The 15,221-nt window shown below is 40.7% G+C and overlaps 1 protein-coding gene across 3 annotated transcripts in view; it reads left to right on the forward strand.

The window, feature by feature from the left end:
• The first annotated feature begins 8,868 nt into the window (after window positions 1-8,868).
• Window positions 8,869-15,221, forward strand: part of ddr2l (discoidin domain receptor family, member 2, like) — a 36,504-nt gene continuing 30,151 nt past the window's right edge. For 2 of the 3 annotated variants that reach the window (XM_084054796.1, XM_084054798.1), the window contains exon 1: window positions 8,869-9,059. The gene's annotated coding sequence lies outside the window, so the exon portion shown is untranslated. The remainder of the gene's footprint in view (window positions 9,060-15,221) is intronic. The other variant, XM_084054797.1, reaches the window with a different exon arrangement.

Here is a 15,221-nt window from a genome sequence, read left to right on the forward strand (position 1 = left end):
ACCCTCCACAAGACCAAGAGTGACTGGATTTCTGTATACAAATAAGGGAATTGGAAATAACAAACTGAGAAAGAATGAGCATGTATTTATATATTTCATATTTTTATATTTGTATATTAAAATAAAAAAGATTTGAAATGTTTAGATCTTTTAATTTTATTTATTTTTACATTTTTTACATTTTTACATTTTTACATACCTCTTGAGAGAGGACACTGACTTTCACACAGTTAAAACTATGACATCTGCATACTACTGCACCTACCTTTTTGTTAAATGAAGGTTGCACAATCCTCTACACAGAGAGAGAGAAGACAGACTTTCTCACAATCACAGTTAAAGTTATGACATCGGATACTGCACCTACCTTTGTCATTCCTGAGACACGTCCGGTATGTGTTCCATGTGGCATGTAGTCCTCCTACCTGTGGTACATCAGCTGTGCTACAGGTATGTACTGTATGTAAGTGGTTCTCAACCTGTGGGTCGGGACCCCCAGGGGGGTCCCCACAGGATTTTTGGGGGGTCCCCAGATGACAGTGAAGTGACAATTTAAGGACTTGTAAGACCTTTTAATACCTAAAAAAAAAAGACAGAAAGAAAGAAAGGAAAAAAGACCATTACTGCATCAAAAGTAATCAACAAACTATACTATAAAAACTGGTCAAACATTGGCCAAATTGTCAAATAATCTACTGTAAGAGGCAAAGATTGTGAAAATAGCTGATTTACAAGCTTGTAGATCTGCTAATTTCACAATATCTATCTTAAAGTTGAACCAAGCTTTACTGTGTTGCAGATACAGAAGCTCAGATGACCACAAGGCAATTGGATTCAAGGCTGGCTGGGGAAAATGTGGTTGGCAAAAAATATCCATTAACACTATCCCTAACTGATAACTACATCTGAGGTTCCCTTCCTGAATGCACTTAATCCCACATTACTCCAGCTGAACTGCCTCAGTAGCCAGAGGGACTGTGGTTTTCTAGGCAACTCTTTGGGGGGGTTAACATAGAAGACTGTAGCCCAATGTACAGTACAGTCTTGTACAGTATACTCCATTGTAGGATGGTGTTCTGCAAGCTCACAAGCTCACTTGTAGATCTTTGGCGGTATAATAAGCACGTGGTTGCAATGGGCTGCTCCCACTTGTGGAACTGTGTAAGTGTAAATGTGAAGCAGGGTGTTGTTGAAATCAGTAGTACATGTATGTTGGCTCAGCAAACATTACCATCCCTGAATAAATAGAACGTTTTTTTAAAAAGTTGTGGAATGTTAATGATATTTTACTAGCATGATTCACTGCATCTAAATGTCCCCCACCCAGGATTATTAAGTATAGGTAATACTGTAGGAGTGTCCATCAATGGAGTGCTTGAAAGCTTTGTTCAATCCCCATTGTTGTATCTTAAGGCCTGTGGTTTCTTTGAAGGGGTGACTAAAAGGCAAGGTCTGAAGAATGCTTGTATAGGGTTTGACGAGTGTCCGTATCAAGGAACAGTTTTAGCATGCTGAGACAGGTTTCTAGATTTAAACAGGGCTTAGAGACAACATTCAGTGAGTGCCCACATTACATCTAACTATATAAATGGCGAGCGACTTCCGCACCCTCGGTGCGACACCCCACAGCTCTGTTATCGAATAAACAACGCACCGCCAGACCACATGTCGCCAACTGACTCGCCACGGCGGCCGCGCTGAATTTACGCGTCGCGTAGGGGACATCTCATTGCTCACTACACCTTTTCCACCGCGCAACATAATTAATTCTACTCACCAAATGTCGGACAAAACGGAAGGGGAGGCAGCTTCGTACCGTTTACCGTGCACACCACCGACACCGCACGGCGACGGGTTTCGCCGAAACAACACGAGCGGCCGCCATTGCACTCTGCCCATGTCCTCCACAACACCACACACACAGCTCCTTTGCTTCAACCCCCCCCCCCCTTCTTACGTACCTCCTTTGTTCCACCCAGGCCGTTACTTTCACTTCACTCATGTCTCGATCACAATATGTCCGTCCTTCACGTGCCATGTTCATCCCAAACACAAAAACAAACAGCCACGGCCAGTCGGCCACAGCACAGCACGCTGCCCAGGGTAATCTGGTAAACAAACCTGCCTAGGTTCATGACACCACAGGACTCGACAGTGATGTCATCATTATGCAACCCGGAAGTACAAATACCAAGGATAGGTCAGTGATGTCAGTCGGGTTGCCAAGTTTGCTGCCAGGTTTTAAAAAACAAGCCACAGAAACAAGCAAACCGTGCATGAAAAAAAAAAAAACTGCCGAAGGGGTCCGCCATGTTCCAGGGGGGTCCCCGGGGGTCCCAACACTTTTTTTTTCCTTTTGGACACTTTTACTCCGGCGATTTGGGTACCCCAATATACACGCACCCACGCTGGGCCCCGTGCGCGGCTGGGGTTGAGGGGGGCGTAGCCCCCCGAAACTCTAGTTTACAATAAATCAGTTCTGCATTTGCAGAAACAGATTGCTGCTGCAGATTTTGCTGTGTGCATGGTCTATTGACACACAGAAAGCAGTTTGTGAGACATATCCTAAATGCACCCACATCCACATCCACATCCACACACACACACACACACACACACACACACACACACACACACACACACACACACACACACACACACACACACACACACACACACACACACCCACACACACACACACCCCCCCCCCCCACACACACACACACACACACGCACGCACGCACGCACGCACGCACGCACGCACGCACGCACACACACACACACACACACACACACACACACACACACACACACACACACACACACACACACACGCACACACACACACACGCGCGCACACACACACACACACACACACACACACACACACACACACACATGCGAGAAGAAGTTAGCGCAATCTGATGTGATGTCATCGACAGCATGAAATCTGAGATCTCTTCCTTACTGATGCCAATGAATTTTCAAAGCATGACCTGTATGCGATGCACAAACGGAAGGCCTCTTAAGCTTATTATTATGCAAAGTAGGACAGGGGCCTTTCAAAGTTTTTGTTTGCTAGTCCACATTTTCAAAAGAAATTATCTTGTGATCCAAAGTGTGTGATTGGCTCACATGATAAAGCAAAGTTTACTGCACCATTTATACAGTAGCCTAGATGTAGACTGTTCTCCTTGCACTTGGTATTGTACTGATGTGCCGTGGCTGACCTGTCACTCTTGGTTCAATGAACCCTAAAGTCCAGTTTATAGACGACATACACAGAAATTACCGTTCACATGCGCAAGGCATCTTTATTGACAAACAAGGGAGACTCCCTCTATACTATGTGAATAAAAGAACAACAAATTAATGATATTAAAACAATACGACCTGATATATCACGAAGGCAATTCGCTCCACATCTAGGTCTGCATGCAAACAAGCGTTCGGTTGAGCGCCTGGAGAATTCTGAAGTTCTTATCTATTCCATTCAGTATATCAACGCAGTTGCTATCAAGGCCTTCCTTCTAACCGGAGCACAGCTACTGTGCTCCACACTCTATAAAGTAAAGGTTGACGGCCCAAGGTTCCACAATGGACCATCAGTACTCATCTTGCTTTGCACCACAAGGACTAAGATTTGAAGAATATATACTGTACATACAACATATAAAACAATATTGTTATAACTGCATAAATCGTTTCTTTCCAAAATGTGATTGGTATCACAAAAGCAAAACGCATTACAAAAAAAGACTATTATTTTGAGTAATATTCTTATCAAATACTTAGGCATATAGTTACATCAGAGAGAAGTGTTAGGATAGGAATGCATTGGCAGTGCCCTAATTAGTGAGTCAGCTAGGTGTCCTGTACATGTATGTGCATGTACTGTACATATCATGTGTCAAGAATTGTGGTTCATGAACTGGGTTGCCGGTTATAACTTGTCTCCAATGTGGGTGAGCTACTGTAAGAGAATTAAATCCAGAGGGAACAGAAAAAAATCCAAGGAATATTTATACTATTAGAATAAATGATGTGTACTGTATAGGCTGGACCCTGGCCAGTGGGCTAAAGTTAAAGAGTGAAGCTTTGGGGGACGTTGAATGAAACCCAATAGAGTCATTAGCGTGCGTGCGTTTTTGTGTATGTGTGTGTGTGAATTGGCTTCACTGATTTGTTGAAAGATGAGTGACGTTTAAGTTATGTGTGACATTTGTCTTGCCGTCACATCACTAATGTCATAGATGACTAACGTCATAGACCGGCCTTCAAGTACTGACAAAGGGTACTGGATGGACCTGTTGTCACAGTATTGATAGCATAGCACTGACATAACTGTACTCTCGCCCCTCTGTTGTCTGTATGCAAAGCCCTATGTGCTGGGTGCAATGCCATTTTGTCTGCCTTGCTAAAAAAAATAAGTTTAATCTGAAGACTATGTGACTTAGTTTTATCCTTCATTGTTTGCACTACTGGGGGATTATAAATCAAGCTAGACTTCTTGGATTTTGTTTACTTACCTGTTGCATTAAAGAGCACCTATCTTGTGAGCCATTAGATCCAGCGCTTCCTTCTGTTTTAATCATAAAACATAATCGTAGATTTGTCTGATGATGAACTTTGATTTACACCTAGCATTGACAGATTCACAGAGAATGAAGAAGACGAGCAATGAGTGGCATTTGTTTGAAACATGATATTATCCAAGAGGATGTGGTCACACATTTTAGTTACTTCACATGCTCACAGTTAATACGACAGTTGTGTCGTATTACCTTACATTTCCACTACCTTACATACCTTCCGCTAACACTCACACGCTAACTAACTAACTTCAAAGGCCTGGCCCACAGAGAATAGGTTGCTCTTACTGTAAGCCTGCATTTAAAAGATGACACAGTTTTGGCAGATTTAAGGTCATCAGTCTGTTTGACCCAGAACGTGGGACCATAATGACAAAATGCACGCACCTTCACGTGATTGGTTTAACTTTAGAGGCAGTGAGCAGGTCAAAGATGTATTCAAGATCTAAATCATTAATAGCTGTGTATCAGTAAGTATAGCACTTTGAAATCAATTCTGTATCAGGATCGAGCCAGTGAAGTGATCTCAGTATAAGAGTAATGTATTCACTGAAAAGGTTAATTTCAGTGAATGTGGTTAAATACTTGAAAAGCAAGTGTGGCAAACAAAGCGTGGCAAAAAATATCAACATAAGGGAATTTTCCTTCTCAACTCATGACCTCATGTGCCGCAACTATGTTCATGCCTGACCTTGGCTGTAACACCACCAACCGCAACATTTCTGCAATAGCTGATAAATACAGAAGCAATGAGTAACACAGGGACTTTATTGTGAAGTCATGAAATCTTACAAGTTAAATTTGTTTGGATCACTTTGACGTTAATTACAGTTACAATGTAGTGAAATGTCTTTAGCTTATGACTTCCTATGATCAATGTGTTTGTACAGTGTAGATCAAACTCGTCTATATCTCTACACTGTACGTGTCCTGAAAGCATTCCACTCACGAGATGTTTGGTATTGTATGTATTTCATCATGTGATTTGAAGAAGTGTGTGTTTGCGTGCGTGCATTGTTTAAAGGCCAGGACTTGACCTATATGGGATCCATGCCAGCTTGTTTAGGAGTACACGACTCACCATAGAGACATGTGATTGGTTACGTAATGGACACACACACACACACACACACACACACACACACACACACACACACACACACACACACACACACACACACACACACACACACACACACACACACACACACACACACACACACACACACACACACACACACACACACACACACACACAGCCAATGTGAATGACCCAGAAAGATTAAAGCATGAATAGAAGGGGAGATGGAGAGGCATATTTAAAAACTCTTGTTAGCCAGTGTTGTTATTGTGAAGAACCCTGTCTCTGGAGCCCCACTCGCCATGGTTCACATGACGCTCGTCTGTCACGAGCGTCATGGCGCAACTTGTACCTGGGTTTGGCACTTTCTCCATTTACAACCCATACATCTACATAAACGTTCAGATTTCAAATATAAAGTGCTGACCCCACGGCCATGGATGTAATAAGTTGAAACGCTCGGGTCTAACTACTCGTATCTTCCGTATTGTTCATAGTGCAATACACCTCCCAACCGAGGGTCTCGTAGTTGAAAGCATATGAAGGAAACTTTTTGAAAATGGCCACCGATCGGATTAAAATGCTTTTTATTGAACAATACGGAAGATACGGGTACTTAGACCCGAGTGTTTCAACTTGTTACATCCATGGCCGTGGGGTCAGAACTTCATATTTTAAATCTGAACGTTTATGTAGATGTACGGGTTGTAAATGGAGAAACTGCCAAAACCAGGAACAAGTTGCGCCATGACTGTCATGATATGACAGTCATGTTTCAGGGCTAGGGCCCCATGTGACTCACTCTGACCTACATGTATACTGTAGGTCAAATCAAACAGAGACTCTCTCCCCACTGTCCCTCACCTCTAAAAACAAGACTACGAGTCTAAAAGCCCCACCAGCTGCACCCAACCAGACCAAACTATCTGAACTGACCGGCAATGACATATAGCATTGTAGCATAATTTTGAGATATCTTGCGTAAATCTTCATGACATTTATGGCCTAAGGGTGGCGCTAGAGGAACGCCAGGGGTCACCAATCACAGAAACTTCCATGGCAATCTTGCCAGTAATTTGTATTATGTTGTTTGTGACCAAAGTGTTCAAGGACACACGGATGGACGGAGCCCAGTCACTGGCAGAGCAAAAAATGAGGAGGTGAGGTGAGGTGGTGGGATGTAATAGAGGAGGAATAGAAGTTAGGGTGAAGCTATGGTTTGAATGGAATGAAAAGTGTGAGAAAAACAACAACCTCTATGAGTTGACTGTACTGCTGAACCCTGAGAGATATCGACTGGGTTATTGTTAGCCTCTACTGCTCTCTGCTGGTACACATAGGCACACACATACGCATGCTGTGGCACACATTGCACACCATACAAAAACATTACATATGAACCAAGGCGTGCAGATACCATGCACAAACACTTGGCAATATATGTATGTATGATGGATTGAGCGGGCCCAGTTCAAGTCTTATTCAAGTCTAAAAGTTCTAGAGCATTGATTGATTTATTGAATAGGATACTTAACAGTATGGCAAGGACCTCATGTCTTCAACAGGAGGTCTGGGACCCTTTAGGTCTAGGTTACTGCAGTGGGGCTGCCAAATCTTTGTGATGGTAACGTTGTTGTTGTTGTTGTTTTGTCTTTTAAAATATAAATCTGAAAATACACAATAACATAGATCCAACATATTAGCAAAGATAATGTGCAAACAAACAAACAAATCATTTAATTTACTCATTACTGGTGACAGCGCTATGAAGCCATCAAAACTGTAGCATTACTTGCAGCTGCTGCAGAAATCCCATAGGCCAGTGGTTCCTGGCAACCTTTTCGCAACCCCACAAAATAATCATATTTGAACTGAGGACCCCCCCCCTGACAAGTACATGGAATTGTAGGAGTTGAGGCATTACATTTAGTTTGACTCGGTTCCACAGATAAATATTGTGAAAATAGCCGATCTGCAAGCTCACAATGCATCGTAATATTTCCCCACTTTTTTCCTCTTACTTATTATTTGACAATTTGGCCAAAGTTTTTTTTTATTTTTTATAGTAGGCCTATAGTTGTTGATTACTTTTGATGCAGAAATGGTCTTATTTATTCTTTTTTTTTTGTTTTTGTTTGAGGTATTAAAAGGGTTTTAAATTTTAAATAATTCCAAGCTATAGTCTCATAGATGAGATCAGCTAAATGGGGTGAGCTATAGCTTTGAAAGTATATTTTCAAGTTGCATAAAAAAAAGGGTTTCTCCAAAAAAAAGTAAAGGTTTATTATGAATATGCTGCATGTTAAACCTATATTTTTTTGTTTTTGTTTTTGGAGAAAGCCTTCCAAAAATAAAAATAATGTAATACAATATATAGTGGGGGTGCCTACTTCTTCTTTCTCTCAGGTAAAGGGTCCTTGCTTGGCCTGAAAAACATTGAAGACCCCTGCTAGTGAATGTGTAATGTCCATAACTCTATGGTAATGTGCTACACTATAGGAACACTTCGAGAACGCTGTGATCTCACTTTGGCAGCAGCTCACTCACACAGAGTGGGCTCAAGTTGCCCCTTCTCAAGTACACATACTTAAGTACAATTTTGAGGTTAGAGGTTAGGTTAGATTTTTTACTTTCTGGAGTAGCCTACTTCCAATTTCCAGTACTTTTACTTCTACTCCACTACATCTCAGAGACAAATATTGTACTTTCACTCCACTATAATTATATGAAAACTTGAGTTACTTTGTAGATTTTGATTATTATAATAAAATATACATTTACCACTTCAGCCCTATTTAAACGTTGGCTATTGAAAATAGTAGATCTACAACTCACAACCTGTGGCATTGTGAGCTTGTAGATCTGCTATTTTCAAAAGATCTTAAATTAATTTTAGACCATGATAACTTGTGAAATGGGACATTCTGCATAATGAGTACTTTCTACTTTTGGTACTTTAAGTACATTTTGATGCCAAAACGTTTGTACTTTTACTCAAGTAAATTTTGAATTCCAGACCTTTACTTGTTTCTACATTGCAGTATTGATACCTTTACTTAAGTAAAGCATGTGAGTACTTTTTCCACCACTGCAGCTCACACAGAGTGGGCTCAAGTTGGCTGCCCCTTCCTCCCTTCCTCCCTTCCTTACTCCTCCTCCTCCTCCTCCTCGACGGAAGCGGGATGTGATGTAAAACGTACATAGAAACTTTTTTTTTGAGTCAGTGTGCAAATCTTCTTCCGATGCATTGTTGCTGCAATACCCCGATATCAATTTTCTCCATAATGATCTGAGTCTTCTTTTAATCATCCGCGTGTCTCCGATCGAGGACAAAGGGAAAAGAAATAACCTTGTTGTCGGGAATCTTGTGAGAAAACTGCGACCAGGTAAATAAATAGCTGGATGTTGTCGCCGTTTCATAATCTAAAGTGTGAAGAAGTTGTGTGGAATACAGACAAAAGTTTCCCCATCGCTGTTTTTGTTGGCCTCTTTGTTGCGATTAACCAGAATGGAGACAGAGTTTTACGCACAGAGCGTCGGCGGACGTTGTAATATTTGGAAGGATTTTTTTGAAGAGTGGCATTTAGCCTACATCTCGTGACAGCGATGACAACACTGTGTGATGTAGGCTATACTGCAGGCCTAGATGGAAATAATAGGTGAACACAATCCGATCCAGACCTTCATAAAAAGAGACAACAACACATTTTTACGCACCGTTGCTGTTAAGTTAATCACGTGAAAGGACGATGTTGTCTTGTCTTTATAACAACTTTTCAAGTTAAGTTCGGCCAGCCTGAGAATACTTTTGAAATATGCTAACGAGAGAGGTATAGGCGAAAACAAAACACAATTTACCGTTAGATCAATATAGGCTAGTCTTGAACAGGCGAGGTTAATGTATTGGTGGCAGATTAACCAGTCAAATGAAGCCGAACTCCAGGCTGTTGGGACTCACTGTGAGTATGTATGGCATTGGCAACACCACCTATATGAGGGCTGTAGTACTGTAGGCCCAATTGATGCCTATTCATTTATGGCAGCTTCAACGTCATGATGTGGTTGACAGGTGACTTGACCCAACGAACAATCACTTACAGTAGGCTACTTTAGTTAATTGATATATATATATACAATTATTGATTTAATTGTGAATTATTGAATAGATGGGTAATTCGGCAGATGATTAGCCTACCATGATACATTTGTTTAATAATTGTGTCTTGAGCCACACATTTCACCAGAGGGGTCAGAGAGTTCAGGGCAGCTATTGCCAGCAGGTTTGATGTTCATTTGCCTTGCTTACCTCTTAATAAACCCTATAACTATAATTGGTTGAGTGGAGTCCCTCGGTGCTCTATACTAGTGCATTTTTCTATTATTAAATAACTTAGCTGTTGCGCTTGTAGATCTGTTATTTTCTGCGACGTTTCCCCCAGAATACAGATGCTGGGGAATAGGCTATGGGAACTTCCATATGTATTGACAGGATTTGGCATGTTGTTTGTTTTTGTGAAGATCAAATCTAGTCAATTAAACTAGATTTTGTATGTTTTAACCTATTTGTGAAGGTAAGATACAAACACCCAAAGGGCTTATAAACCAAATGAAGTACAATAAGTGGTCATCTCCATGACAATGGTCATAGATTATGCAGATGGGGAATGGTGACATAGTGGCTTCACAACACATTCTATCCTGTTTAGGGACTAGACTACTAGTCACCATATGTGTTGTGTTGGAGTGAGCTCTAAGGGAAGCAACGTAACCTGAGACTGCTGGGTTATGGGTATGTAAATAGCAAAGAGGTAAATTGAGAGAGAGAGAGAGAGAGAGAGAGAGAGAGAGAGAGAGAGATATTCAGAGAGCAAGAGCTGGCTGATGATAATATTGTAATTAAACTTAGGGCAGCTAAAAGGAGCAACTAACAACACTGTAATAAGGCTGAGGGGTTCATATTTAGGACCGATGTGCGATGAATAAATAGTTCTCTTATGAAAACGATTTAATTAATTCAGTGTGTCTGCATAATCACAGAAACACTATGATATATAGACAATGTGGATGACAGAGAGGGTGGGAGAGAAAAACTGATTATGTGCCAAAATCACGAGTTGGATTTGAACTCACAAGACCATGATATGTGGTATAACCTTTCACTGTGCCACTAGAATACATATTGATAACTAATAAAGGGGAATGCGCTCACAGCCAGCCCTCTACATGTTGTCAGTCCTATAACTATAGCCTTCTGCACAAAGCAGCTTCTTGCTTTGCAAAGTATTAAAACTGAGGTGAAGAAGGACAGGAAACGGTGTGATGTGGTGTCTGATCAAAAGACAAGATAATCAAGAACTTGAATTAAAAAAAAATCCATAATTTGGCTTCTTGGCATGTAGATGAGAAATGAGTTTGCGTAAGTGAGGGTAGAGGTATTTTTTACATCATAAACCTGTACCAGATTTGCTCCTACCGACCTGTGCAGAGATCGCTTTGGCCAGCCACATACTGTTCTGTGCAGAGTGATAGGGAGAGAGACTTCAGACTTCATTAGTTATGGTTCGATCTGGTAAACGATAATGTGCAGTGGAATGCCGTTTAACATTATGATCCTAGTATGGACAGAGACATATATAGATACAGAGACATTAAGTAGCTGTGACAGGTTTGACGTTAGTTCCTACTGGAGGCAGAAGAGCTTAGATTGTATCAGTAATCATCACGTCAACCCTGTCAATAATACCCACCCAATCCACAACAGCTTCTTTTTTCAGTTGCACGATTTTACAATCCTGTATTCAAATGAAAACCCCAATTATGAGAAGATCATATTTCATTTCAATTCCTGGTCAATAAACATTGATTAGACTATAACTCAAAATATGTGTATGTTTTACTTCAATGGTTGCAACAACAAAGTAGAATTTACAGCATCCCAATTGATTTAAAACTCATGTTTAGTTGTCTGTCATACCGTAATAAACAGCCAGTGCAGGGAAATCACATTTCAGTTAAGGCCATTATTTGCCAATTGCAGACTGGGGCTTGAAATTTAATAGGCTACTTGTGAAGAGGGACAGAGAATAGCCAATAGCTGCATATAGTAGCTGTGACTACAGTTGTACAGTTGAGAACAAGGATTATTGAATAATTTAAATGACAGAGTGAGTGCTGCTTGTGTGTTTGTTTGTGAATATTTACACTGCTGCCAAGCCATAATCTGTGGCTCATTGTGTCATTAGAAAAACATTATTCGTTAAACTGATCGTTAGCAGAGACACTAAACATGGCTCTCTCCTCTGAACTCAGACAATATAGACTAGTCTTTCCTGTACTGTTCAATGGTCAGGGTGGGCCACCCCTGCCTACAGGAATTTAATTACATTTTACATTTTTGCATTTCAATTTTAAATTTGCCATTGGAATGTTGTAAATACTGTATTATACTAATACTAATATTTCTTTTGTTTAGTTCCAGTGAAGTGTCTTAATTCTCTGTTTGATGCCTTTTTTAACCTAAGTTGGTTGCTGGAGAAACTAGACTTGTGTAGGTTATAGGTTTTAAGGGGTCTTAATCACTTCAACTCTCTGGACACAGACAATGTGTTGGACAGTCAGTCAAGCATAAATCAAGTTGGTCTGATGATACAGGTGTATCATGGTGGAGCCCCTGGATAGACATATATCTTAAAATAAACACTATACATTGACAGATGAACCATTCTTTACATACCTGAATCTAGGTGCATGTGCGTGCATGCATGGCATGCACGCACATGCAGTAAATGTTCATTACACATACTTTGCACTTTATGTCGCTCTGGATAAGAGCGATGCTACATGCCTTGTGTTTATTTGTGTGCCTGTGTTGGCAGATATGTTTTTGTGTGGATGTATGGTGTCATGTCATTAGGCCTGTAACAATTACTACATAAATAATCACCTAATCGCAATTATTTGAGAGAATTTTTTATTATTTTTGCATAATTGTCAGAATGTCATCGTTTCCACGAAAAATGTTCATACATTTTCAAACATAATTTATTGCCCAGTATTTTTGTGTGACAAATTGTCAAGCAAAATGTCATGATCGTGACAGCCCTATATGTTCTAGGTGGATACCCTGCAGCTACACATGAATGTTGGCAGGTACGGTATCTGTGTGTTTGGTTTCATAGGTGTATAGTATACCCTGCGGCCACACATTCCTGCCCTACCTATTATTGTGCCTCAGTCTGTGTTCTTTACGAGGACAGACATGGTCTGAAATGACACGTTCACATTCAGCATTTCAGTGTGGATTTACTTACGGAAATCATATAAAGTCCCAATCTGTAATCCAAACCCAAACCAACGGCTAGCTTCATAATCACAGGCCCAAATGCCATGATAATTGGATTAATTACAGGAATTAATCTCAACATTCAGATCTAAATGCTAACAATATGTGACAGCCTATTTTAAGTTTTAGTGTTGTGTCTTTAAAACATCGCTAAAGTCTGTAAATATTGGTGTAAAAAGAGCAAAGCATGGGTTAAGAAACATTCATAAATGTATACATCAAACTCCTCATCAATGATATAATTATATTTACCCTGCGTGTATTTCAGTTAAGTGTGAAGGCAGTGAAAAAAAAGGGAATACAACATTTACTTGGTTAAAAACATTGTGTGTTTAGAGTTAGATTTTGTTGACCTTGACTAGAATGTTTTCATTAGTGAGTGAGTGGCTGTTGAAGGGCCTGACAAGTCGCATCAAGCACACCCCAGATTCTTCAGATATTTGAAGCTCTTTTTCAAACCTTGTGTTACCTTATTCTGGCATAGGGATGAATCCCTATACACATTAAAATCCTGAGTGTTAATCTAACTGAGGGTGTGCATAACAAATGTTACCAAATGGACCGGTAAGGGTGGGTTTGGTTACATTTTTTGTATACACTTTGAGTTACAAATGGATACATTTACAGTGAAGACTTTACTGTGTACTGGGTTTTTTGTTTACATTTGTAGGCCTACTACAGCGATTTTTACACTATATGAGCAAAGAGTGCAAGGGTTAGATCAGGGGTACGCTGACTGAGAAACCTTTTAACCCCACGAGCATTTATCACATCTTGCCAGTCTTTGAATTAGTATGAAGTATTGACAATATTTTTGAAATATTATCTACCTTCGAACATTACTCTTAAATTGCCGTTGAATTCAGACATGCAATGCTTTGTTTAACCCTAACCTTGATTGGTTAGGTGGGCATGTACATGAATAGAATAGAACAGAACAGAACAGAACAGAACAGAACAGAACAGAACATGATAAACGTGGACGGGACTCAGGAAACACAGCTTGAAACTGGGACAATCGACGCCTGGTCACCCCATGTTACGGTGAAATTGGCAAATTGGAATATGTGACTATCTTGTGGACTTCCAACGTAACGTCCGAATGTAAATCACTGCTGTTTGTATATTAAAACCTAAGAAGAGTTTGGTATTTAGGCCACACATTTATACCTTTATTGATAGGACAGTAGGCTGACAGGAAATTGGGAGAGAGATGGGGGTGACATGCAGCAAAGCCTAGGTTCCCAGACGGTTACGCCAACCGTCCGGGCTGAATTGATATTTTTTTGACTGCTGTGTGAGTCAAGCGAGTAACCTTAATCAGATAATGTTACAGTGTAGCTTTACTTTGTCATGAATCGCGAGTGGAGTTGCACTGCACATAATTGCCCACGTGCAAAAATATGTGGGCACGGAAATTTTTAGGATATCAATACTGTTTCATACCACTACCGAAAAAATTGCATACTGTTACTTCCCTCCCTACAGTTGTCCCAAGTTACTGAACTGATAACTTTTATTTTGAACAGAGAGAGAGAGAGAGAGAGAGAGAGAGAGAGAGAGAGAGAGAGAGAGCATGCTTATGCTTGTGTAAACAGTTTCTCTGATGTGTGTGGATGCTTCTTCATGGTGTAACTCTCTCTCTGTGTCTGTGTGTGTGTGTGTGTGTGTGTGTGTGTGTGTGTGTGCGTGCGTGCATGCACGTCCGTGTGTGTGTGTGTGTTGGTTTGAGGCCAGGCCTCTGCAGAGCACTCGAGTCTTACATTGTTTATTGTGTTGTGTAATCAGATGGCCTGCTATGCAGCCACAGCCTGTGTGAGAGAACCAGTCAGTAAGACATTAACCAAGACAGTCTGTGAGTCTGAGAGGCAGTCGGACGGTCAAGACAAGCATCCACCAATGTAGTCAGCTAACAAGCCAGTAAAGCAGTCATGAAATTAAGTTATCTGGTGGACAAAAAGTGTGTTCAGGAAACCAGCAACTCAGTCAAGTCAGCCAGCCAGCCTGCAGCCCATGAGTCAGGGAGCAAGACAATGAACTAGAAAAACAGACAGTAAAGCTTGTAAGCCAATCAATCAGCCAGCAAACTGTTGTCAACTTGACCAAGGCCGGGAAATTACCCCGACAGATAAAAAATCTGCCTGCAAGCAGCCATACATACACTGTCTAATGTTTGTCATTATTTACCCCAGCTTGCATCATGTGT

Source organism: Gymnoscopelus microlampas, assembly GCF_963454915.1.
Source record: "Gymnoscopelus microlampas genome assembly, chromosome: 4".
NCBI lineage: Eukaryota > Metazoa > Chordata > Actinopteri > Myctophiformes > Myctophidae > Gymnoscopelus > Gymnoscopelus microlampas.